Below are 23951 nucleotides of genomic sequence, written 5' to 3'. Positions count from 1 at the left end.
AATTAGGTATTGCCTAATTACACTGACCGATAAAAATCAATATACAAGGGCGGCAGGATTCCTACCATTAAGGCAGAGATGCAATCCCAGAATCACAGGACCATTTTGTCCAATCCGCCCAGGAAGCCTTCAGCAGATAACCTGCAAGACAGACTGAACTGGGACTGAGCGAGGATGTGCTCCATCGCAGGAGAGGTCGCACCATGCACAGCTCCTGCCCACCTTGCGCCCCAGCTGCCCCAGAAACAGGCAGGTGACAGCTCAGGAGCATCCACAGCTGCCAAATGCCCCGCACGCTGCTCCCCTTGCTGCCAGATGTCACATGCAGAGGGGAAATCTCAGCCATCCCCTTAACAATGCACCCATCCGGAAGGGCAAGTGTCAAGTTAAAGGCTTTTTTCTTGCTTCTGTTGTGTCTTGATTTGCTAATATGAATCATACTTGACTCTATTTTGAGCAATCCTTTACTAAAAATGCCTGTGAGTCATTTTCTCTAAACTTGAAACTATAAAGATGGTCATGTTTGGGTAATACTAGGGAATTTTTAAGACTCTGAATACTTCTCTTTTTAATTGAACAGGAAAAGAAGGGGAACCTGAGCCACAGAAAACTTTTTCTTTGCTTCTTATTTGTCCGGCATAGACCCACTGCTCTGGATAGAAATCAGAACTCATGAAGTAAAACTTCTGAACTAAATACATATGGAGACTACTAAAATAAAGATGGAATGTATAACAACAACAAAATGCTTCAAGGAAAGGCCAAAAAACAGCAAACAAATCTCTATCTCTGGGAATCTCTATCAACCTACATTCAATATGTATTTTAAAAAAATAGTCTATAAAGCTAATTCCATGACCTTTAAATTTATACACATCCCTTTCCAGATGGAATAACTCAATAACTGAAAATCACACTAGTATTTTTTCCTATCTCCAGTGCTCCCCACTTGAAGCCAAAAGAAGACTGAAGGCTTTGCTCTCCAAACTGAATGCCACTTACTCAGGAACACAAGCAGCACGCCATGCGTAATAAACTGGTCTCCAGGTACCGGAGTTGTGCTTTTTTCATCCCAGACATAGAGACACCTCACCCTGCTTCATGCCACCAGACAAGACTGTACTGCAACATCAACTTTGGAAAGAGGCTCTTCACCAATGCGTGAACATCTGAACCAAATGCATTCCATGTACATCAGCCTGCCACCACATCTCTCTCCCCCATTACCTCACTCCAGAACTTGTCCCCATACCCTCCATGAAGGACTGGCTGAAGCAAGCAGGCTCTGGCCAGGACAGCCAGCAAAGAAACTTCCTTTAAGTGTCTCCTGGATGAACTTGGTATCTCTGGTATTCTTAAACACACAAGTCATGCCCAGACTTGAACATCCTTTGGTCAAAAGCAAATTAAAAGGCGGCAGGAATGAGCAAGCTTCACTGCTCATTCCTACCACATTTGCTTCCCAAACAGCTTCAAGTCCTGCACAGATTTCCAACCAGCACCATCTGCAGCAGCAGATCTAGAGATGCAGTAAGGAAGACCGCATGGCAAAAAAGCAAGGCCAGGAGATCTCCAAGCAGAGCAGCCTGGGGATGGGACAAATAACGTTTTGACTCCTTGGGCAGGACCAAGATCCACGGGGCTGCAGAGGAGGCACCAGAAGATGCCAGGGTGGTCACAAAGGTGCAATAAGCACTGAAGGGAAATCCCACTGATGAAAGCCTCAGCTCTGGCACTGCGACCTGATCATTTTTCGATCCTTGAGGTGACTCCAAGACCCCTTCGTTCTGATCAAAAAACATAAACAAGGATAAGGGTGACAGACTTACTGCTCCAGCTGTGGGGCTGCAAGTCCAACCCACGAGAGGGCAGCTAGGGAAAATAGTATAAAGGGAAACTCATTTCCCCTGGGCAGCCTGATAGAGCCCATCAGAGGAAACATCTGCCATCCTCCATGGAGGACAAAAATGAGGAGGAAGTCGTTGGTTCATCCAGAGAGAAGAAAGTTAAAAATGTTAAAGGCACATGGGTTGTGACCAAGGAGGGAGACCCATTTCTGCAGGCAGGGCTCAGCAAAATGGGTTAAAAAGGAAGTTTTAGAGACTGCAGAGTATGAAAATGGCAGCAGCCCACTTGATGAGGTCAGTGACTGAAGTGGCCTATGGTACTTGTAAGAGAAAACATCTGTTCGTGTTAAAAGGTCAGCAGGAAATGAACGCTATTTACTTTGTCCTTACTGGTTAGGCCAACACTCCTCGAAAGAGAACCACACATGGCTTAACTTAGTGTTAATGAAAGTACGAAAACATCGCTGTGGTCTTCTGACTGGCAGCCTACCTCCAGCGGGACCCCTCACTGCCCCCAAAAACCCCCAAAATAACCCTGGCGACCAGGCCGTGCGCACTCGGCCGCCAAGCCCGGCCCTCCTCCCCCCGAAGTCCTCCTGCCACCCTCTTCCTTTCTCATGGGCCACCAACCTGCACACTTCAAGAGAACCAGGAAAAAAACACAAAACAAAACAAAACAACAACAGAAAAACCCAACCCCACAACTCCTTTCTTCAGGAACAAGCCGTTAAAATAAATCCATCAACATAAAAGCAAAAAAACAAGAAGTTTCTCCTGAAAAACAGGAAGTGTTAGGTACAGAGCGGCTTAAAATAGCACCGACTTAATTTGTTGACACAGCTCGGGTCTCCTGGGGCCGTGCCTTGTCTCCTGCGCTCACCGTCGGTGCTGGCCGGAGGCCGGGCGGCCTCCCTGTGGCAGCCATGCAGCAGCACGCGGGCATGGCCGTGCGTCACCACGCCGATGGAGGGGGCAGCGGGAGCAGGTCCATGGCCGCAGGCCCGGCCGCGCTTCCTGCGAGGCGCGCGGGGGCTCCCACAGGAAACCCCGCTTCGAAACAAGCCCTGGCATGATTCAGGGCGTGCGCTAATCAACAGAAGGGATATTTAAGGCTGGTCGCCTCTCGTTTGTTTTCAGAACTCGGTCTGAAGTTTTGAGGGCGTAGGGAGGTAGTTTCAAACTTTCCCTCGGCGCTCTCTGTCGGGCTCCCCGTGCTTAAGAAAGCAGGGCCGCAGCCAGGCAGGATGAATTACTGGCGGCTGATGGGAAGCTCAAAATAATGCAGCTCTGAGCCCAGGCCCTGCTTAGACAAACTGTCACAACCAAGTGACGTTCTGCTGTGGGGCACGTGAGGGAGATGACATGCTCCTGCACAGGTTGAGTGGCATTGTCCTACCACTCGATAACCCCACTCATTTCTGCTCTGCCCCTCCTGCAGCCTGCTCATGGACATCCAGGCCCCACCATGCATCCTGCCCTCCCACACCGGACTGCAGAGGTGCGAAGCTGCAGCTTTTTTTCCCCACGAATTTAAAAAACACTTTAAAACTACACTCCCAAATGAGCTAATGCAGACAAAAATGATGATATTGAAAAGCAGATGAAGAAACTGTTCCCCTCCACAAAGCATGGTCTCCAGACCAGGCCGACCTGGCCGCCTGCTCCTGCAGAAGGCACCACGCCACACAACGCACCACACCAGACACCAAGGGGCCCCTATCATGAGCAGCTAATTATCGGGCCACATTACATTATTACTCAGATTAAGATTTGTGGGTTTTCCCCTCGCCTAACAATACGCCTTTGACAGCAGCACTGCAAATACGCTAGAGCAAGAGCAGCAGTCTAGCTCCATGTGCAATTAGGCCAGCATGTGGATCTTATTGCTCCTAAGGACTCTTATTTGATTTCCCGCACCACCAACTGGTGAGAAGTTTTCAAGTCTAAATACAGAAGAATTAGATCACTCTTTGGGGTGGTCGCATCTGGGGTTGGAAAACCAGATGGAGTGCGTTTTTCGAGGCCTTTGTAATTGAACCAACACACAAAGTTGCTAGGAAGCATGCAAATACAATCACTGCTCTGGGGCAGCCTGCCGTAGGGCCAGTGCCGTGTCTGCCAACACTCATAGACACCATCTTAAGTGCTAGCAGGGAGGAACGGTCTCAAGGGCTGTGGGCTTTAAAATATTGTTGTGAACATGGACCTATGGCAGGAATGCAGCAGCTCTGTGACTTGTGAATATAAACACATGCACCCCACGTCTTCTCACAGTGCCACCCAAGGAACCAGGGAGATGGGCGATTGCTTCGGTTCCCTAAAAATGCAAAGCTTGTACATAAAACTGGGGAATTAAGGGGAGAGAGGGAGAGAAGGAGGGAGCAGTAAGGAAGCTTCAGCATTTCAAACCAAGTGCAGAGATGGCAACCACGAGTGCCATCATGTGTGGCAGGCTGAGTCTGAGATGGAGTAAGCTGTCTCTGGAGCTGCCAGCCATCACCACCACTGCCAGCTTTGGCGACCGCAGAAGAGATTTGCTTCTGGCAAGGCAATATCACAGGGCTTTGGGTACATTTAAAGCAGAATGTGTTTTTAAAAGATGTGGGCACAACTGTGGTTGAACCAGCATGCAGACTACCACCAGACCCCCTTCTGCTCCATGGGGGACACAAAACGTAGCAGGTTATCTATGAACTTCCCGACATTCGCACACACCTAAGCGGAGGGCATCTCTCCCTGCAGCCAAACAGCGCTGGCAGGGACTGCTCCAAAAAGGCCCAGGCTTTGTCAGGGAATGGCTGTTTTAGGGACAGAAAAAAGCATCTATATTCCCTGGTGTTCAACCATGTGCTGGGTTTGAAAACCTGTGGGTTTAAAGACCTCCTTATCAGCAGCTAACACAGAGCACAGTTGCTCATGGCACAGGAAGTGGACCCAAACCCCACTTTCCTCCCTTGGTTTTTCTTTTTCTCCTTGGAACCAGAACAGACAATAACAAAGTCACAAGTCAAACAATAAGAATGAGGTGAAGAGAACTTTCTCCACCAAATGCTGAGTTTGCAACTTGAGCAGCATTAGCCACTGGAGGCTGCCCACGCGGCATCTTTCAGGCACGGGCATGAAGAGGGATGCTCCTGCTGTGCCCTCCCACAGGGCCACCAAGCAGCTCCCCACCTGCTCCCCCGACTCAATATTCCTGAAATGCAGAGACCTGGAAATTAATTAGCAACTCAAGCCTAAGCAGAACACCTTTAAATATTTGTCCGGGACTTTTTCAAAAGGAAGCAACAAGTAGAAAAACAAATAAATGTCCAGAGTCAGCACTTCACAATTCGAAAGAATACATACTCAGTTTTATGAACATGGATTGCACATAAACATACACTTCAAAAACAACCCTCCATACATACCAAACCAGAGCAGCCAAGAGGATGGCGGGGAGATCAGAGAGTTTATCAGCAGAGAGAAGAGGCAACGGGTGGTGAGGGAGCTATCAGGGAAGGAAGCCCTATAGAGAAATCCCTGTGAAAAGCACAGGCAAGTGCCTGGCACCGCTCTTTTATTGGGGTTTGTTTTCCAGACAACCCATAGGTTTTGTGCACAAAAACACCGTAATTTTGCTGTAGATTTTTTTCTTTAAATTAAGAATCGTTGGCATTTAAAATTGGTGTTTGAGGAGTATACTGCTTTTTAGTTTTCAATGGTGTTATTTTGTAGGCATTCTGGTAGAAAAATTAAGATAATATTTGCTTTTGAAGCCACAAAGCTGACACTTTGATATTGCATTTTTCACATCCAAATCCACACCAGCTGGGCTTTTTCTTCTTTTAAATGCACTCGAGCTCATTTTCGCCAGGCCAGCCTTCCTTTCTGCATCAGCATTTCTGCTGCCTGAGTATCTGTGGCCATAACGCAAGCTACACAACTAAACCAAACCAACTTTTCCAAATGTTGCTACTACAATGAGCTGCTCCCCAGCCCTGCGGCATCGAGCCGCTGGGATTTCTGAAATAACATGATGAAATATCTGGGTGGCTACACGGCCAATTTTAAGCAGCCAATTTGAAATTTCTGGTTGGTAGCGCACCAAGGGAGTGCAAGGTTCAAAAGCTGGCCATCACACAGCGTATTTCACAATGAATTCAGACTGTTTTTCTAACCCAGCTGTCTTGTTTAAAAACCAGTGCAACCCTCCAAGGTATACAAATAATTAATTTCAACCCAAGCTCTGAAGCAGCAGCTCCCAAACTTTCTTTCCTGGCTGCGACCTCATTTTACAGACCGGTAACTCTGCGCAACCCCAAACAGCAGAATAAATATCGGACAAAATGAAATTTCCGTCAGGCTCACGACCTTGCTCATAACTTCCACGAACCTCATTTCAGGGCCATCGCTCTCATTTGGGAACTGACAAAGTCGTAACACAGATGATTGCCAAAGCACACCAACGGACACGGGCCACGGGGTCTCTAAGGTCACTTATGCCAAAATCCTCCCCATGGCTCAGCTCGCTTTTCATGAAGGGCAAAAACCAGAACGTGGATGTTACTTAACCACATCATAAATAAATCCCCTTAAAATTACCTCCCTTGATATTTTTTATTGCTACAAGACAAATTTCAGCTTTAGGGGAACTACGCTGGTTTCTGCAGGCTGCTGGGAACGCCGTCGGTGTTACACATGTGAACGATAAGTTACAGTGACCTGCTAACACCACACAGATCTGGGAGTAGGAGCTAACATAGAAGTAGGCATTTTTGGTGTCCAGATTGGATCCTACAGAACTAGAGGCTTGCAGCCCATCATACAACTGGGGCCTTTCCAGCATTGGTATTGGAGACCAGAAGGGGAAAACAAGCACCAAAATGCTTCAGCAGCACTCATCTCCCAGCCCCTGCCCTGAGTTCACGGTTTTGGCACCCTGACGGCGGTGATGTACCCAGCTGAAAACAAGAACCAGCAAGTTCGTGCAGACACATCCTGGGGACAGACGTTCTGGGCCATCTGACCTTGTTCTGACACGTCTTGTAGACCCGAAACCCGCAGCGTGGTTTAGCCAGCAGACTGCGCTGCGAGTAGAGCAGCTCGGCTGGGCTGCCTGGAAAGCAACGTTTCACCCGTGCATGTACTGCTTCCCAGTTCCACAACCTGAATGTTAAACACGAGAATATTCCCATAAAAGCGCAGAAAAGAAAGGGTAAAAAATTTAGTCCTTTGGCTCCCTATTGCTGTTAAAATTAATTGCCACATAAAATTGCTGATTCCTACCAAATGAAGCCGTAGAATTTATCAACTCAAGGATAGAGCAAACTCACTAGTGGTTTAAATACATTACCTGAGTTATTACTAAATTTTGTTCCTGTGACAGTTTTATGGATAATGTAGGTTTTATAAATTCATTAGCATGGGACTAACTTTCAGAGTAAACAAAGACATTGAATAAACATCGCAGGACTGTGTTTACACACAAAAAACAGATTTCCCTTTGCTCTCCAAAGCCACGCTGGGATACTCGGAGGAAAAATATGAAAGCAGCTCTGCCGAAGCACTTCATGAAGGGAAAACGTGGTCCCGTGACCTGGGCACTGGGGACAAGCAGCACAATGGCATCTACAGCACTCACTGCCAAACGAAAGCAGACACTGAAAAGAAAGAGGGAAAACCTTTTTCGCCCCTTCTCATAGCTTACAACAAGAAACGGTGAAAACCATCCCAGATGGAAGCACAAATCTGAAGCTGGTACTGCTGCTTCTGCAATAAATCTTAGTACGATGGAAGTTGTTTTAACCTATGTTTGCTGGAAGAAATGACTAACATCGGTATAAAAAAAAAGAGATTGTTGGAAAAAAAGCTGTTTTTCTCCACTTTTCCATTCTGTTTACTCTGTGCATTTATCACCAGCATGTGCAGAGCCAGTCTCACTCTTTCCCCCGTGCAGGCAGCGAGTTAGTCACACTTTCCCCCGTTGTGCAGCTCCTTTAGTCAGCAGCAGGGAGGTGATAAAGATGAAAAAACTAAACAAAAACAGGAAAACGCAATTGTGAAAAACACAGAAATTAGCAGGAGGTCCTTGTAGGGGAAATGTAATATTCAAATCAATTTTGCTTGCTGTAATTGAGGAGACCTGAGTCCGGGAAGGAGCTCCAGGCCCCTCCAGGCAGCGGCTCCTCTGGAGGCTGAGCACACCTGGTACCAGTGAGGGAGGACACAGGGCAGGGCAGGGGCAGGATGGACCAGGAGCAGAGCTCTAGGAGCTGCTTACAGTGATGCTCAGGTGGAAAAGGCTACAAAACCGCAGTGCCAAGGCAGACACAAAGGCACTGAGATGAGCTGACTGTCCTCGCTGGGAGAGAAGCTGCAGTCAGAGAACAGATTTTGTACAACTCAGAGCATGCTGCAGCTCCCAGCCCCAGCAGCGCGTTCACTTATGCTCACCAGGTGTTAAATAAAGAGCTGGCAGCAGGCACAGCCTGAGTTTTGTGACCAGTGCAATGTAATTATGCACCACTGCTTCATTCTTGGGGGTCTACTTATTTAAAATGCATTAAAGAAATAAATCACTGCTGATTGTCCTGTCCCCTTCCTTTTTAAGCTAGGCTGGGGCAATAAATCTATAGACTCTATCACTCTATAGAGTGATTCCTCTGTTAAATAAAAACAACAAAAGGGGTAAAATGGGAGGCACAGCAACTTATTTCCAGAGTCGTGTCCCCCCTTATTTTCTCCAGATACTTTCCATTGAATTATTTGCTAAAACAGATATGCAAAATGGCAAGGATACCAAACGAGCCTAAAATACCTTTACGACATTATCACCCCAAACCATCTGGAACTGCAGTGTCCCAGGTGCTGAGCGGTTTTTTAAGTCTTTGGGGTCACCTGCATGGTCTGCAAACCACAGTCCTAGGTGCGGCATCCACGTGAGTGCAGCCAAAACTGGGGGAAGGACAGACTCATTGACATGTGCAGGGAACCAAACCTGCCTGCAGGCACGCACGCAGTTATTCCTCTAAAAATGGGGTTTGGTGCTTCCAGGTGTCCAGGTGATGGAAGTGGAACGAGGGGATGAGGCTGTTTCTGCCTCTGTTTTTGGGGAGCAGCACAGAGCACAAGTCCCATGGCTCAGACCCGGGACCACATCCTCTTGGACCACATCACTGGAAAGCATCCTGGCTCCACAAGTACAGGGATCAGGCTCCAAGTACCACCTAATGGTATATTTCTACGTAAGACCAACCAAGCCAAACCTGAGATGCTCCCAGCCAGCTGGGGTTTGGAAATGCTCAGAGATGCCTCCTCACACCAGCGGTCCTCACCTCCCTCTAGGGAAGTCCCAAGTCACCCAGTAATGTCATACGGAATAAAAACACAAACATGTTCATGCAGAAAAAATGCTTCTCAGATACTTTTTTCCTGCCCTGGTGTTAGTTACCAGCATCAACAAGGTTAGTGCATGAAGTGTAGCCTGGCCAGGCACTTCTGTTGGATATTTAAGGACGAAATGGCCAGTGAGAGGCTGAGCAATCTCATGCGAGCATATCTGTTGCTGACACGAATCTTAATTCTGTAAGGATAGTCTCATCTGCCAATGGGAAGCTCAATAAGGGATCAGATTTTTAATCCAATCTGCTTTCAAAATAATCTTGTTGGCATTGATTGTGCTGAATTTCATCTATGGGAAAGAATTGAAAGTAAGAACAAATATGTCTGTATATGACCAGGAAAGTAAATGGCTCTCAGCATTACAGCCAGCTGCTAATTACAAGGAACAACCACCCTGATATTAACCTTTACGTGGTCTCAGGAACAACCACACAGCTGTATTTTAAAAAAATTATTCCCACATACTCAATATTAAACAAAAGTAGTCTGGATTTAAAATTCTGCTGCTCACCTCTACCCCTATTCCCCCAGAAAACCAACCCTAAAATCTCAGCTGTCTGTAAGCCCAGCTGTTTCCTGGCTTTTCTATGCAAATTGTTCTCCCTGGATTTTATTGTACGCATGCCTATGTCTCTTAAAACGCACTCAAGTTTGAATTAGGGGCCCTACTTCCATCAAAGGGAGTTCTTGTAAAATAAGCTCCATTCTCACGGTATCTGACAAGGAATTATTATCCCATAACTCACAGGTCTCCCAGAGGTTCTGTACCAAACTTAGCCCAAAAAACGTCCCGGAAGGGAAAGTAGATGAAGGGACACGAAGAGCCACTCATATTTAAACCTGCAAGGTCAGGAACTTCTTGACAAGCCACAAAACACTGCCACATCTCTCTGCCTACGATTTTTACCTATCAGGACTAACGAAACACTGATTACGAGGTTCAATTCCAGCTTAGCTTCAAGCAGGGAACAGGGTTTTGTTACCTTTTCCTCTTGGTTCCAGCCAAAACCATTTAGTTATTCCTCTGTTACTGGCATCTCCCTCCAGCATGACAACTTCAACGTCATTACCGGGTGGCAGCAGGGAAACCAGAAAGCAGAGGTGAGTGCAGGAGCTGGGCAGGGATCTCAAAAATAATGACCAGAAAACGCTGAGGTTTCTGTTGCCATTTTTCACACGTTCCGCTCTCCCCTCCCAATTTCCCCACTGCCTCTCTGGCTTCCCCGCACAATGTTAAACACAAAAAAGAAATTAAATAGTAAAACATTGTGAAACTTTCCCCCCCCCCCCCCACTAAATCATCTATTAAACTGCTTCAGGGGATGCTGCCCCATTCACAGCACTGTGGGTTCCCAACCGTCGGTCCTCGCTGACCTTTTGCTCAGGATTTGCTAGCTTGAGTTTTGTTTCCAATAGAAATGCATGCATGCTGCAGAGCAAACATCTGCAGAAACTCTCGTAATCTATAAATAACTACGATTCATGAATATTCTGTTAAAAGACCAACGATTACTTAACCAGTTGTGTATGTTACAGCTCAGCCTACAAAGCAGCACTATCCCCCATTCATTTGGGCAGCTGAGGCTGCACTGTGTTTCAAAACACACTTATCATCATGATCCTGTATCATCAGCAACAAAATAATCCAATTCATCTTATTTATCAAATTCCAGCCTTAGGCCAGAGTATTTTTATGGTCAAACCAAAAATACTGCTGAGTCTGAGCAGTTGCTGCAGTAACACACTGCTACGGCGACGACCTGGAGAGTTTCCTTATGTGATGCTCGAATATTTTATGCGCAGACTTTGCAGCATCTCAACCAAAGGCCGTCCTCACGCGCAGGAATGAACTCATGTGACAGTCGCAGTTGCAAATGTGCACACAGCATCCGAGAGCAGAATCTGCCCCGTGCTGTTTATTAACTAAATGACAGTCTGTAGTAATCAAATATTTATTATGCGCCATACAATACTGCAATTGAATGGATGTACTTCCTCCCCTATCCATCGGAGCACACTGAAAGCCCTCTGTAACTTCTGCTCGAGAAGTCTCGAATTACACATCTTTGTTTTCCTTACAGATTTTCCTCCAGGACTGTGTATTAGCAAGGAACAATTTGGCAGTTAGGGCGGTTTGCCTACAAATGCAGAGTTGTTTGTTGTTTTTTTTTTTTTTTTTTCCTGTTGCCTGTGTTTCTCCAGAAAGATGTCCCTGGCAGAGCAGGCAACAAAGAGCTTCTCTCCCTTCGCATCGATTTCCTAAATACAAACATAAACCCACAAAATGCACCGAGTGGAGCAAAAAGCCGCATGGTGCCGAGTTAGCCCGTGTCGCACCGCTCTCCGAAGGAACTCATCATGCGGCAGGAGAGGAAAATGCTAAAAGCCCCGTCTGTTCTGCTTGCTTAATCCCGCTACCCAGTGCAGACAACCGATGCTGGCACCCCCTCTCCCCATTCCCCTCCGTCGTGCCGTGGCAGTATTCCCGTCTCAGCGCTCTCAGACGCGACTGAAACAGCCCAGTAAGCTGGGAACCAGCGTTAGGTGGCCGTAATTTCTGCTGCCACTGATAAGGGAAGAGTGGGCAACAGAGAGGCAGCACCAGCAGCATCCTCGTGCCGGTCCCCGCGAGCTGGCACGGGGCTGAGCGTGGCTGGGGGCACTCGCTGCCCTCGCCCCGCGGGCACGCGGCTGCTGGCACCGGCACCGAGGGACCCGTGGGGGAATCGAGGACCTGAAATGGAAGAACCAGGAAATAAAATGTAAGAAGTGTTTTGTGAGCAAGTGATTGAAGGAAGTAGCAGAGCCCTTAACAAATTGGTTATTTGTCTGGTTAGCTGATGCAGAAGTGGAACAGGAAATTAATTCAATATGCCGCAGACTTACATTCCACTATTATTTTCTTTTTTTTTTTCCCCTTCTCCTTTTTATATATGTACATATAAGCCAAGAAACCCAAAGTATTTCTGGGCAAGCTGGTAATTGAAGCTTATGAGACTCCAATTAAAAAGATCTAATCATTATTAGAGCTTGACTACAGACAGGCTTTGAAATGAAACAATAAAATAAGACCAGTTAAGGATAAAAGACCCTCTCCAGAAACCATTCGGTTGCCAGCAGCTCCTGATTTGTTGAAAAATATCCCAAACCAGTAGGCAAAACCATTACAACTCGCGTAAACCTTTACGAACAAGTTACCGCTCTCTGTGCCTTCCAGGATAGGGCGGCCTGCCAGTAATTTTGCTTTAAATATGAAAATGGATATCAAATCCAACTTTCTACATAGAATAATGGCACGGGAGATTAATGGCATTGCTGTGCTGCACAATGACTATTTAAAACACTTTTGGCTGCACTTACAAAGCTCCAGTGACCTCCAGAACTATAGGAACTGCACATAGTGGTAGGAGGAAATAAAATTAGCGACTCACAGTAAAGAACTAAAACAATTCAGCATTTCTCAAAGAGGCACTGACTGCGGTTAGCACTTCTGCAGTGACACCAGCACTTTGTGTTTAGAGCTGGAAAGAAGAATCACCCCGAATTTCCATAAATAAAACGTAAGCTGCCAAGAGGGCACTAATGGTACCGAGGGTACCAGGGAATTTCTGTGCAGAAGCAAATGGAAAGCGATTGCTAGTCACCAGAGCAGTCAAGTTCCTCTCCAGCCAGCGCTCTCCCACCGTGTGGTCACATCACCTGGTATGAAGGTGGCAGAAGGAAGACAAGAAAGACAACGGGAATGTAACTGGAGGAAGAAAAGAGGGAGAAGAGAAAGGAGAAGCTGAAAGCAGCGCGGAGGCAGTACGAAAAGCCAGAGACAAAAAGGCAAAGCCGAAGAGGCACCCCCATCACACCTATTGCTGACTCACACATTTTGGGTTACTTTCATTATTTCTTTGTATTCCGGCAGCATCTGGCATCTGCCGCTGAGATCAGAGCCATGTTGTGCCAAGCGTGAATCAAGATCTTTCTGCTCATGAGCTGAAAATCTACACAAATAGGAAAAGAGAGCGAGGGACTAGCCCTGACCCTGCCCGGCATGGCCAGGAGGCGCAGCAGCAACAAAGCCACCTGCTTTGCTCCAGCCACCGTCGTGGCCATGGGGGCAAGACATGGAGCACATCTATTTGTTCCATAGCAAGACTCCAAGCAGTTTTTAAAAGCTCTCAGGATTCATCTGCCCCCAGTAAGGATGGATCTGGGGTTTGGGCTCTCAGGCACCTCTGCATTCGCTGCTGGAAGATGCCAGGATGGTTTCCCCTCTGGTCCCCGTCCCCAAGAGCTTAGTTATCACTGCATGGAGAGGAGCACAAAAGGATATTTGGCTTTCTTGCCCTTCCTCTACCATTTCTGGGAGCAGCTCTCCTGTGCATCTATAGGAAAGCGGCACCAAGCTGCACCGACGGGCACAGCCCCACTTCAGCAGGCGGCAGCTATAACCCACCTAGGCTGTCATCAGGAACCACGCACGTTCTCCCCAGCATCCACGTGTCCCAGTGTGGGTCCACGGCCAATATTTAAACTCCTTTCATGCCCGCCAGGCCACATTAATCCTGGGGCTGGGACCCCAGGGCTCGCCCTCGCACTGCCTTGCACCCTCCGGGCTCCGCAGTTCCAATTAACTTGTGGCTACGCGAAGTGAGGAGAGCGTTCCTCTTGTATTGTACCATGGAGCTCTGCAGAACTAATTATTTTGCAAATGGAGCTGTAAATCATTAACAAAAATGTTGATTATAGCATCTGCGATCATTATTTGGCCCATTACTTAAAAAGCTGGTTGCAATAAATAGGCTGGGGAATAGCTGATATTACGCTTCCAGAGCTCAAGAATATGGGATGTCAGAAAATGAGCAGTGCCTGTGACTATTACGTGTGGGCTCTATGGGTACTTTGTCATCAGACCAATGCAGTAAGTCCTTCATCCCCAAACAAAAATGCCAGATAGCCTTAAAAGAATGAAAATACTGGGATATTTTCTCCCATGCCTTTTTTTCTTTTCTTCCTATTCTTTGGAACATTTGGAACATTCATAAACTTATTATTATTACTTTTTTTTTTTTTTTTTTTACATTTCCCCATTAGATTCCTTAGATACATATTTTAACTCAGCTAAATCAAGGGAACTTAGAACTGGGATGATTGCTCTGTTTATTTTCTGCCCCACCAGCTGCCAGCCCTATAACCACAGTGTAACTTGCCCTCTTTTCCCGTTGCTTTCCTCCCGCGTTGTGGGCACACGGACGAGTCCCACCACGTCTCCAGGAGGACCACATACAGTGGGGTACCACTCGCACGTGGCCACCTCCTCCTTGCTATCTCCAGTGGGACCAGGCTCTGGGTGCAAAGTCAGGCTTGGATGGCATCTTCCAAAGGGAGAGATGTTGCTTTGCCTTCCCAATAGCGTCCTTGCTGAAATTTCGCTGCCGTTCCAACAAAGTGCCCAGATGCTCCTCCAGCATCCTGGAAAAATGCGTGTGTCTCTCAGGCTTTGGCAGCAACTTTGATCTAAAGCCTATCTGGAGTGGCCATGTGCTGCAAGAAGTGATTGTTGGGAGCGGCGAGAAGCTGCCACCCTCGCTGGCAGGCGATGACACAGACAATTTATCCCTGGCTACTTGCTGCATGACTACAGGCTAGCTGCCGCAACACACGCAGATGTGCTCCATCACATCCAAAAGAATAATCCAGAGTTTCAGAATAAAGACACCAAGTTTACAGCAAAAATTTTATGAAGGTCACTGTCCCCAAGGCAAGCGCCAGGCAGGACCAGAGGGTGCCGTGGACGGAGGAGACCCCACTCACCAGCTCTTTGTGCTGCAAAGTTCAAGAAGCTTCGCTCCTCCGCTGAATATAAGCTTCCTTTTAAATTCCAGCCCAAATTTATCAACGGCTGGCTTAGTCTCAATCTTTTCCACGCACCAATCTTAGCCTTTAGCTGAAGCAGCTGTCCTCCCTCTCCGATGTTTATCTGCACGGATTCACTTTGGGAAGGCAACCTCGTCGTCCCTGACCTTCTGGCCTTAGCTAAGCAAGCAGCCCTGGCAGCCCCTCTTCCACAGCAGCACTCCCAAATCATCCTCACCGATCCTCCCCGCACCTGGCCCAAGGCAAGCCAACCGATGGCCTTTTATCAAACATTTCTCATTCACCTCCACCTCAATTATTTTTTTCCCTCTCCGAATTGCTCTGCAGCCTCACATCCTCACTGTGGCCATGTCAGTCCTTCCTTGCCTAATTGGGGTTTGGTGCTGGCTCCTCTCCAGCTCCACTCTTCAATACAATCAATTCACTGAAGAGCCTGGCAAGCTTGATTTTTTTTTTTAATTATTATTATTTATTTTAAAATTTTTTTTCCATGTCTGTTTTATGCAGTTTCAAAGTGACGAGAAGAAACAAAACAAAAGTAAAAGATTTTTTTTTTTTTCCAGGATGAAGAATAAAAATCATACGCTGCTGCAGCCTAGCTTGCCCATAAACAGGGCACTTTCTTTTGAACTCGTGAATATAATCGCTGCTGTGATAAAACAGGGTGTGATGGAGGTGCATGGAAAGGAGGGAGTGGAAGTGCAACTTGCTCACCTGCCTCTAACAAAAGATGCTAAATGAGCCAAAATGAGGTAGGAAGAATGGACTTCTCTGACCTCTCTGAATTTTGATAGAGAATTGCAAATGAACTAGATCTCTCTCTGTTCTTATACCTTTTAATTTATCTTCACTATGAAAAAAAAAAGTCAAAAAACGACGGAAAATGGAGTAGAGCACAGGAATACGAGCAGGCAGTGCATAACTGGAGTCATGTGCAATACTGGATATAACAGAGCCGTGCACCCAAAATAAATGAAAAAGACCCACCCCTGTGCTAATTAGATAATTTTCCAGAAAACAGCCACACCTCCTCGCAGCCACCAGGCCTGCAGCTCCCGTGCCTTGCTGGGACGAGTGGCAGTGCCCATGGACATCCACACGGCCAGCTGGCCACGGTGACCTCCTGCCTGTGCCAGCCGTCCCGAGCCGTGGTCGGCCTCCCCCAGCAGCACCACTCTTTCTGCTGCTGGTGTAGCCATTAGAAGGGTTTTTTCCCTGTGGTTAGTTTATATGCTCCAGCTCATTAACATCTCCTAATACCAGAACTTGAGGCTAATTAGGCATGGCAATCCTGAGGAACATATTCTCCGTTCGTCTTCCCAAAGCAGGGTGCTCCTTGGCGGCCCAGCTGTAGCTCCACATGCTACCATGAGGTTATCGCCCTGGAAATAAAAATACTACAGGATCCCACACATTACACAGCAGGGATCCCGTACTTGTTAGTTGATGGCACAGTTTACAGGCTGTTTTGCTTAAAAATTGGACGCATCTCTGTCATCAAGGCAGATTCCTGCTCAGCAGCCTCAGGGAGTTTCCCCAATAGTTATCGATACACCAGAGCTTCCACAATAAAAGATAGCTAGTTGAGAACGAGGTTGTAAAGTGGTTAGAAAACTTCAAAGACTTAAATAAAAAGTATTTCCCAGACTGGTGCTGGTGGGAATTTTTCTCCCCCTGCCTATGAATTGCAGGAGCAAACAGGCTGTGGGCCCTGAGACACACTTCATGCACAAGGAGTGCACCTAAGACCAGGCTGTCCAACCGCACTTCACCTAAAAGTGACACCCACGACAGCCACAGGTGTCCCAGGAAGACCAAAAGATGAACATCGGGAGCTATGGTCAACACCAGCCACTTCTGTAAGCACAGGAGCTGATGGCACCAGGCCTCCTCCATGTCTCCCAAACCACACAAACGTTGACCAAAGCTCGTCTGGGACGTTTTACAGCTACCTCTCCCACTGAACGTGTCACAGTGCAGGCTTTCCTTCAGTGCAAACTCTTCTGTGGTTGTTTCTTCTGCCTGCTCTCGCAGATCACCACCTCTAACACCTTCACCCTGGGTCTGCTTAAAACCAGTCCAAGGTCCACCAATTTTGAAGGGAGATGACACAGGCTGTATTTCTCTGGCCTTCAGCTCCAATTCCCATAGCCTTCATTTCAACGTCTGCTTTTTATAACTCAATGCAGCAACGTTTCACAGGTGTCTTTAAAATTACTACAACAAGAGGTCCGTTCACATACCTCATTGTCATCCTATAGCACCCCACACATGCAAGCACAATATTTCTTTACGCCCATCACTGGAAAACAGCAACCACCGAGGAATCAAAAAGCAACTACAGACAGCACGAAGGAGGACTTTGTGCCTTCCTGCTCTTCAAAAATCATTGTAGCATCTTTACCGCTGATGAGAAGAGCAAATGTATTTTTTTGTTTTTTTGTTTTTTATTTCCTCTTTTTCAAATCCTTCCGCCAAGAACCGAGTAAGCCTCAGTGTTGGAAATGTGAGCCAAAATCAGTGCCCATGGTAGCAGAGACCTGCCTTCAGCTGCACATGGACCCTCATTTTTGGAAATGACTCATTTCCAAAAACCTGGCTGTACGAGACCATGGGCTACAAGATGGAAATGTGAAAATATCCAGGACAAAGATGAAGCCCCCACCAATACCCTATCAGAAGACAGTCTAAATGCAAACCTTCCCATGACAGACACCTTGACGTCAACATGTTTGCCTGCTCTTCACCTGGAGCTCTTTCACATCACGAGCATGCAGCTCCAGCCAACTATGAAACTTTACGTGGGGGAAACGTGCCCAAAGCTCCGGGAGGAAAAACAAAACGAGACATTTTGTTTTGGGCCAGCTCAGTGCAGACTGGAATTTTGTTTGTTTTGAACTGACCGAGCCATTTACGCGCTGGAGTCCAGCAAGGCATTAACCTGCTTTAGCAGGCAAGCAAGGCATTCAGCTCCCGGGCTGCAAAGCATCGGGCTTGGCACTGAAATTCAGGCTGGGGCTCTGACGCTTGGCTCTCTGCGCACGTACACCGAGCTGCAGCACGGGTCCCCGCATGGCCACAGACTTGCCAGCCCGTTCCCAAGGATAACCAGTGCTTTCGAAGGAGCAGCAAACAAAGCTGTCAGCTGAAGAGGTGCCAGGCTTCTGTTTACCTCTGAGCAAACCTGGCGGTGCTGGCCAAGCGTTGTGCTTCTGTGCTCCTGGTTTTGGTGCATGATCCTTGGCAGAGCAGTGCATTTAGCACATAAGCTATGAAAAATATACTGTGAATTATGCAGCGATACGGGGTTAATATTGATTAGAGTGTGCTCGAGGAGGAGCTGTGCGAGTGGCACCGTTTTGTTCCCGTGCTCTTGCAGGGGATTAGCTGCTGGCAGCGCGGCGCTGCCGGCAGGAGCCTCCGCCACCCGAGCTGCTTCCTGGCAGCGTGCTGCTTCAGCTGGAGCCGCTCCTGACTTTTTGGAGAACTTGATTTTTTTTTTTTAACATTTCTGAATTCCTGCGCTGGCCTTGGAGCTGCTGAAGGATGCTTGCTTGGCCCTGCTGGACTTGGGCAGCTCTCGCCCACCAAGCGCCCTCCACATCTCAGCTGCTGCACACCAAGTGCGGAGCAGTGGTGAGGGCTAACGAACACGCAATTAGTACCAAATGGGATGAGAATGCTTCTCTGAGTCTTCTGGCCAGATGTGCACTCACCAGACCAGACCACGGTGAAGAGGTGACGACATGTCCCCAGGCCACATGGCACAACCCGCCTGGGATAACTCTCAGCCCAAGCCCTTGCTCCATCACCAGTTCCCCAGGTAAAGCCTTCCACTCCACTGGAAAACTCTGCTTCTACAAGTTTTACATGTATTAGATGACTTAAATGAATCTTTTACTGATTAAGGCCCAGGTGCAATCATATAGCCACTATATCAACATCTGCCCTCTCTTCAATGACTCGGACCACATCTCCCCCTCGCTGTGCTGATGGCCTGGAGTTGCACCAGAAAAACACCCCCAGCCGCTCTGCGGGGCAGCATGTTGTTACACGTCTTGTTAAATCGCTGCAATTATTAAAAAAATGAAAAAAGCAAACAAATTTTTAAAATGTATAAGCAAAACACAGCTACGAAAGGTGTCTCTGCAGAAGAAGTCACTCTGGATCAAGCACTCCGCAAGGCTGTGCAGGACTGAGTTCTGCAGTGGCCATGCTCAGATTTGGGGCAGCTTTACAGGTCTTTAAACCCAGCAGGCATTTGTCTCCATCTTCCCTTTAAACAACATTATGCTGTCTCAGTCTTGTACTAGTGAACTCGCAGCAACCCTGTCGAATAAATATTTTTTCCAAGGTAACACTGTTTTAAATATATCCATTTAATGTCCTTATTTGAAAAACACTGGACAAATTAAATGCCTGTAAGATTTGACTCTTTCCAGTATTTTGTATTCAGATAAACTCCCACAGTACCCTCTTGCATGGCAGCCAGCCCGTATTTCCAAGTAACTAAAATTTTAAAAAGCCAACAACACTTCTCGGTCTCTATGCATTAATCATCTCTCCCGGTTCAAGAACTCTTTCGGAACGAAACAGAAAAAGTGTGAGGATGAGGAATGCGTGTGCGATGCACTCCCCTCCGAGCAGGGTGCAGCCGAAGCACCCCGCACTGCCTGGCACGCTCCTCGCACGCAGCCAGCCCCAGCTAGGGACTTAATGATGATTCCCACCATTTGCATCAAGGCTGGACTGTCCCGAGCACTTCTACAGGTCAGATGGGAACGGTGAATTTGGTGAAAACAAGGCTGAGCGGAGTCCTGTGCTCCAGAAGAAGTGAGACAAATTGAATGCGACTTAAAAATATTTCAGGCTCTCAGCAAGACGCTGGTAGCAGAGGAGAACGTGCTGTGATGGAGCACATTTCTGAAATGGTATAAGAAGCGGTTTCAGTACATGCTGTCAGAAAGTGTCAAACGGACCGAAACAGGCTTGTCAACAGGCAGATAACCAAATGCCACGTCCGATGGCATCAGCGGGGTCAGCCGCAGCCAGCGCCAGCAACGGCTCGAGTGTTTCGGCAAGCGCCGCGCTGGAAACGCGACCTTGCGGAGTGCTAAATGCACGCTTCTGCTTTTATTGGGTTTTCCTCTACTCTCGTATTTTGGGAAAGGTTAAATATGTCAAGCATTAGTTTGTAAAACCTCTCTGATGAATCCTCTTACTCACATGATCTTTCTAAACGCTCCCAATCTTTTCAATTCTCCTTAAACAGAAGTCGCTCTATTCGCCTTGCCATTTCAGCCGCCTGCCTCTCAAAGCTCGGGGGGCTTCCCATGACAGACTTAGCACAATATCCAGATCAGGACACTGTGGACATTCACATAAGAGCATTATAACATTTTCGGCATTTTCTCACCCATTCTTCATATGGCCTAACATCTTGTTTGATCTTTTGTGACTGCGACTGCACACTGAGCAGATGTCTTCATTGAGCTGTCCACAGTGACCCTCAGGTCTTTTTCCCAAGTGGTTACAGTTCATTTAAAACGCAGCAATGTGTACGAGGAGCCCAGGCCGCTCCTTCCCATGCGCGTAACCTTGCATTTGTCAGTGGTGACTTTCATCTGCCCCTGTGGTCCTCATTTGCTTCACTTCAGCTCTGCCGCCTTCTTCACGGGGCTGCCGCACGCCAGGTCCGTGCCGCCAGCTCGCCCTCCGTCTCTGTCCAGGTTATTAATGAAAATATTAAGACAGGCAGCCATGACGCAGGTCCTTAGAGCAGTCCGTCTTTAACTTTTTTTCCATGAAAAAAGCTGATGCTTTATTTGTTTTCTGTTTCTAATCCAGAGCAAGATTTTTACCCCTCAATATTTCCTTTAACAGGGGCTCTTTCAAAACCGCAGGTTGCACGTGCAGGCTGCCTTAGCTCCTCCACATTGCTGATGTACTATTAAAAAAAATATACAGATTTGTGATTTTTCTTCTCTTCTCCTACCAAGTCCTTGTCTTGGACCCATCCTTAACCGTGGGTTTGTTTAGGAAGAGCTGGTCCTCAGAGGAGGCACACGACTGCCCACCTTTCTCGTATTTCAGTACAAAGCCCCAGGCAGTTAAACACTGCACCAACCCAGGCAGGCAAGATGCCTGTCGGCCACGTGTACTGACGGCAGAAAAACCAACAGAAGATGTGAACGTGACCCCGAAGCAGCAGGGCGAGGGGTTTCTCCGACAGAGCTCCGCACTGGCACACCGGGGGGCACCCAGCGCCGCTGTGTCTGGGGGAGCAGCGAGGGTTGGGGATGGACGGGGCCATCTGGGACCTGCCCTGGGAACCCTTCCCATGGGTGCCAGGAGGATGACTCTGCCTGCTTCGGCCTCTCCAGCACGCTGCTCCTCCTCACCGTCCCTCCCCACCTGCCCGCCCGCCCCTGACACCGCTCTGCCCGCTGCGCCTGCACGAGCCGCTCTGGCCGGGACACGAGCCGTGCAGGCTGTGGAAGCACTGAGGCAGGGACTGCCAGCTTCTCCCCCGCATCTCCAGCCTCGCTGATGGCTGCTGCCAACCCACAGAAGTCCAGCAGAGCAGACAACCTCTCCCTGCTGTTCCCCCCCCCTCTTTTTTTTCCTTCTTCCATAGCTTTCTGTAAAACCTCTTCCACCTTACTCTCAGCCCCCTTCCCCAATTTTCCTATTTGTTACCAGCCACCGTTTCATTCCCATCTCCTAGCAGGCCATTTTCCATTTTCTGGAGGCTAAGCAGCTTGGGTTAGATGGCTTCCAGCTCCCGTTACCTCCTGCTCCTCCCCGCTACCTCCAGGCCAGCCCAGTTTTGGCCAGCAAAGCGACAACGAGCGGGAGCCAGAAACGCGCTGCCGCGAGATCCACTTGCTAAGTTGTCAGCCAGGTCCCGTGCGTCCATTCCTGGGGGCATAAGGATCTCTGCCAGCGGTCGAAACACGGACCCACGCTTCCAGCAGAATTCCTAGCGGCGTTTAAAGATTTTTAACTACCATCCCTTTGTCCCAGGGAGTTAAGCGCTGATCGGATGTCACAACGTGACACATGAATGCACAACACAACGGAGGTTTGACAGGCAGCAACATTGTAATATGATAATTCCTCTTTGTCCCTTAATCGCCTCTGTTTTTTGCAGACTTGATTCACTTACCAACATGTGATCAATCACTGCCTTTTTCAGTGAGATAATTTTTTGCCCTCTATCTAAATGGCTCCTGTCAAAGGAAATCCAGTACTAAATTAAAGCTGATATGCTTGTCTCTGCCCTTTTGTTTGTTGACTTCTTCTCGCATACAATTGATTTTAAATAGATTTTTTTTATGGGTTCTATCACCATTTAAGTATATGTATTTTTAAAAATCCGGCTCTTTGAAATTACCATTGGATACTTACACATTTAAAAATAGTCTTCAGCATATAATTTAATGGAGACGAATAAAACATGAGAGTACATGGTGGCAAGTGTATCGAGACCCCAGTAGATGCCAAGCAAGCAAGTTGCCTGCTCCGATCTTCCCATGTGCTCTAATTAGGACGTAAAGCTGGAAGATGACAATCAAGCCTCATGATTTGTGAACATAACAAAAGGAGGATGGTATAAATTACATCTACATTTTACTGTACTAAAGACACTCAACCTGTGAAGTTAATGCCAGGGGGTGGAGCGGAGATACTGCCAACACCTGCAAATGCTGGGACTAGATGGGGTTTACAGAAGGAAGATAATGGCAGGTGAGATGGGACTTGGGGAAGACGGAAAAAAATAACAGTATTTGCATCAAAAGCAGCGAAAGTTAAGAGAAGCGTCAAGCAGAAAAGGAAGAAGCAGGAGGAAGGAAGAAGGGTATTACCTATCCCGAAAACGTATTTCTAACAGCTTCTAACCCTAGTGGAAGGCACAGAAAGCAACTCCCTCTTTCCAGCCTGCACAAAAGCAGGATTTAGCAGGAGACCAGCACAGACTGTCCCTGCCACGCTCTGCACCGGGCAGCTCCGTGCTGCCTGTGCCCCACTCTGAGCTCCTGCAGGCAGAGCCCCCGCTGCGGGCCATGAAATGTGAAGAAAGCCCTTCCAGGCAGAGCTGCCCCTGGGCAAACCACCCCCAGCCTCTGCCTCACCCGATGCTCTGCCATTACGTTTCCCCAAGTGCATGCACAACATCTTGAAAACCTCAAAATTTCACATTTTTCCCCTTTTATCCATCTCCTCTAGCCTCAATCAGATTGCTGTGTATCATTTGGGATAACAAAACAGGGTGATTTCCAAGCTAGGTAGGGTGACACTTATTTAATTCTCTGATTGAATAACAACAGATTTTTGGCTGGGCTGTGCATTATAAATTATTCTAAATGGCTGCAGCACTTGTCCTGGCTAGGCACATAAGGCACTTAAGACTTTGCCAAGATCATCTAATAGACATCAGCCCTAGGATATAAAGAAACATCTCTTTTTATATACATTTTTTCTTTTCTGAGGAAAACACATCAGCAAAGTGCTGGACAGCCACCTCTTTCTAAGGTGGACAGAAAAATAAACAAATGCTTTCATCTCGTGCTTCCAGCAGGTTTCCTTTTTTGCACAGAGGGAAAAGGGAATGCAAACAGCTTTGCAAGGGAGCATCGCCCCTGGGCGAGCAGCGGTCCAGGCAGGACGCGTCCATCCACAAAGGGCAGCGGGAGCGAACACATTGAAAACATGGGCATGGGGGAGGACTGCCTCAACAACAACAGAAAAGCAAAAAAGGTCATTTTTCACAAGACATTATATTGCACAAAAATGTATTTTAATGCATTTTCTGAAAGGCATCAAGCAGCCCCACGTATCTGCTTTGTGTCT

General features: G+C 47.6%; 1 protein-coding gene across 4 annotated transcripts in view; it reads right to left on the bottom strand.

The window, feature by feature from the left end:
- Positions 1–23951, bottom strand: part of CTBP2 (C-terminal binding protein 2) — a 124647-nt gene that overhangs the window by 66610 nt on the left and 34086 nt on the right. The window contains exon 1 of one of the 4 annotated variants that reach the window (XM_050711857.1): positions 1228–1348. The exons of the other annotated variants lie outside the window; for them this stretch is intronic. The gene's annotated coding sequence lies outside the window, so the exon portion shown is untranslated. Of the gene's footprint in view, positions 1–1227; positions 1349–23951 lie in introns of those variants that run through there. 4 annotated transcript variants of the gene reach the window in all.

Source organism: Cygnus atratus, chromosome 7, assembly GCF_013377495.2.
Source record: "Cygnus atratus isolate AKBS03 ecotype Queensland, Australia chromosome 7, CAtr_DNAZoo_HiC_assembly, whole genome shotgun sequence".
NCBI classification, from domain to species: Eukaryota; Metazoa; Chordata; class Aves; order Anseriformes; family Anatidae; genus Cygnus; species Cygnus atratus.
Note: the sequence above shows the minus strand (reverse complement) of the source record. Positions and strands in the feature narration are given on the sequence as shown.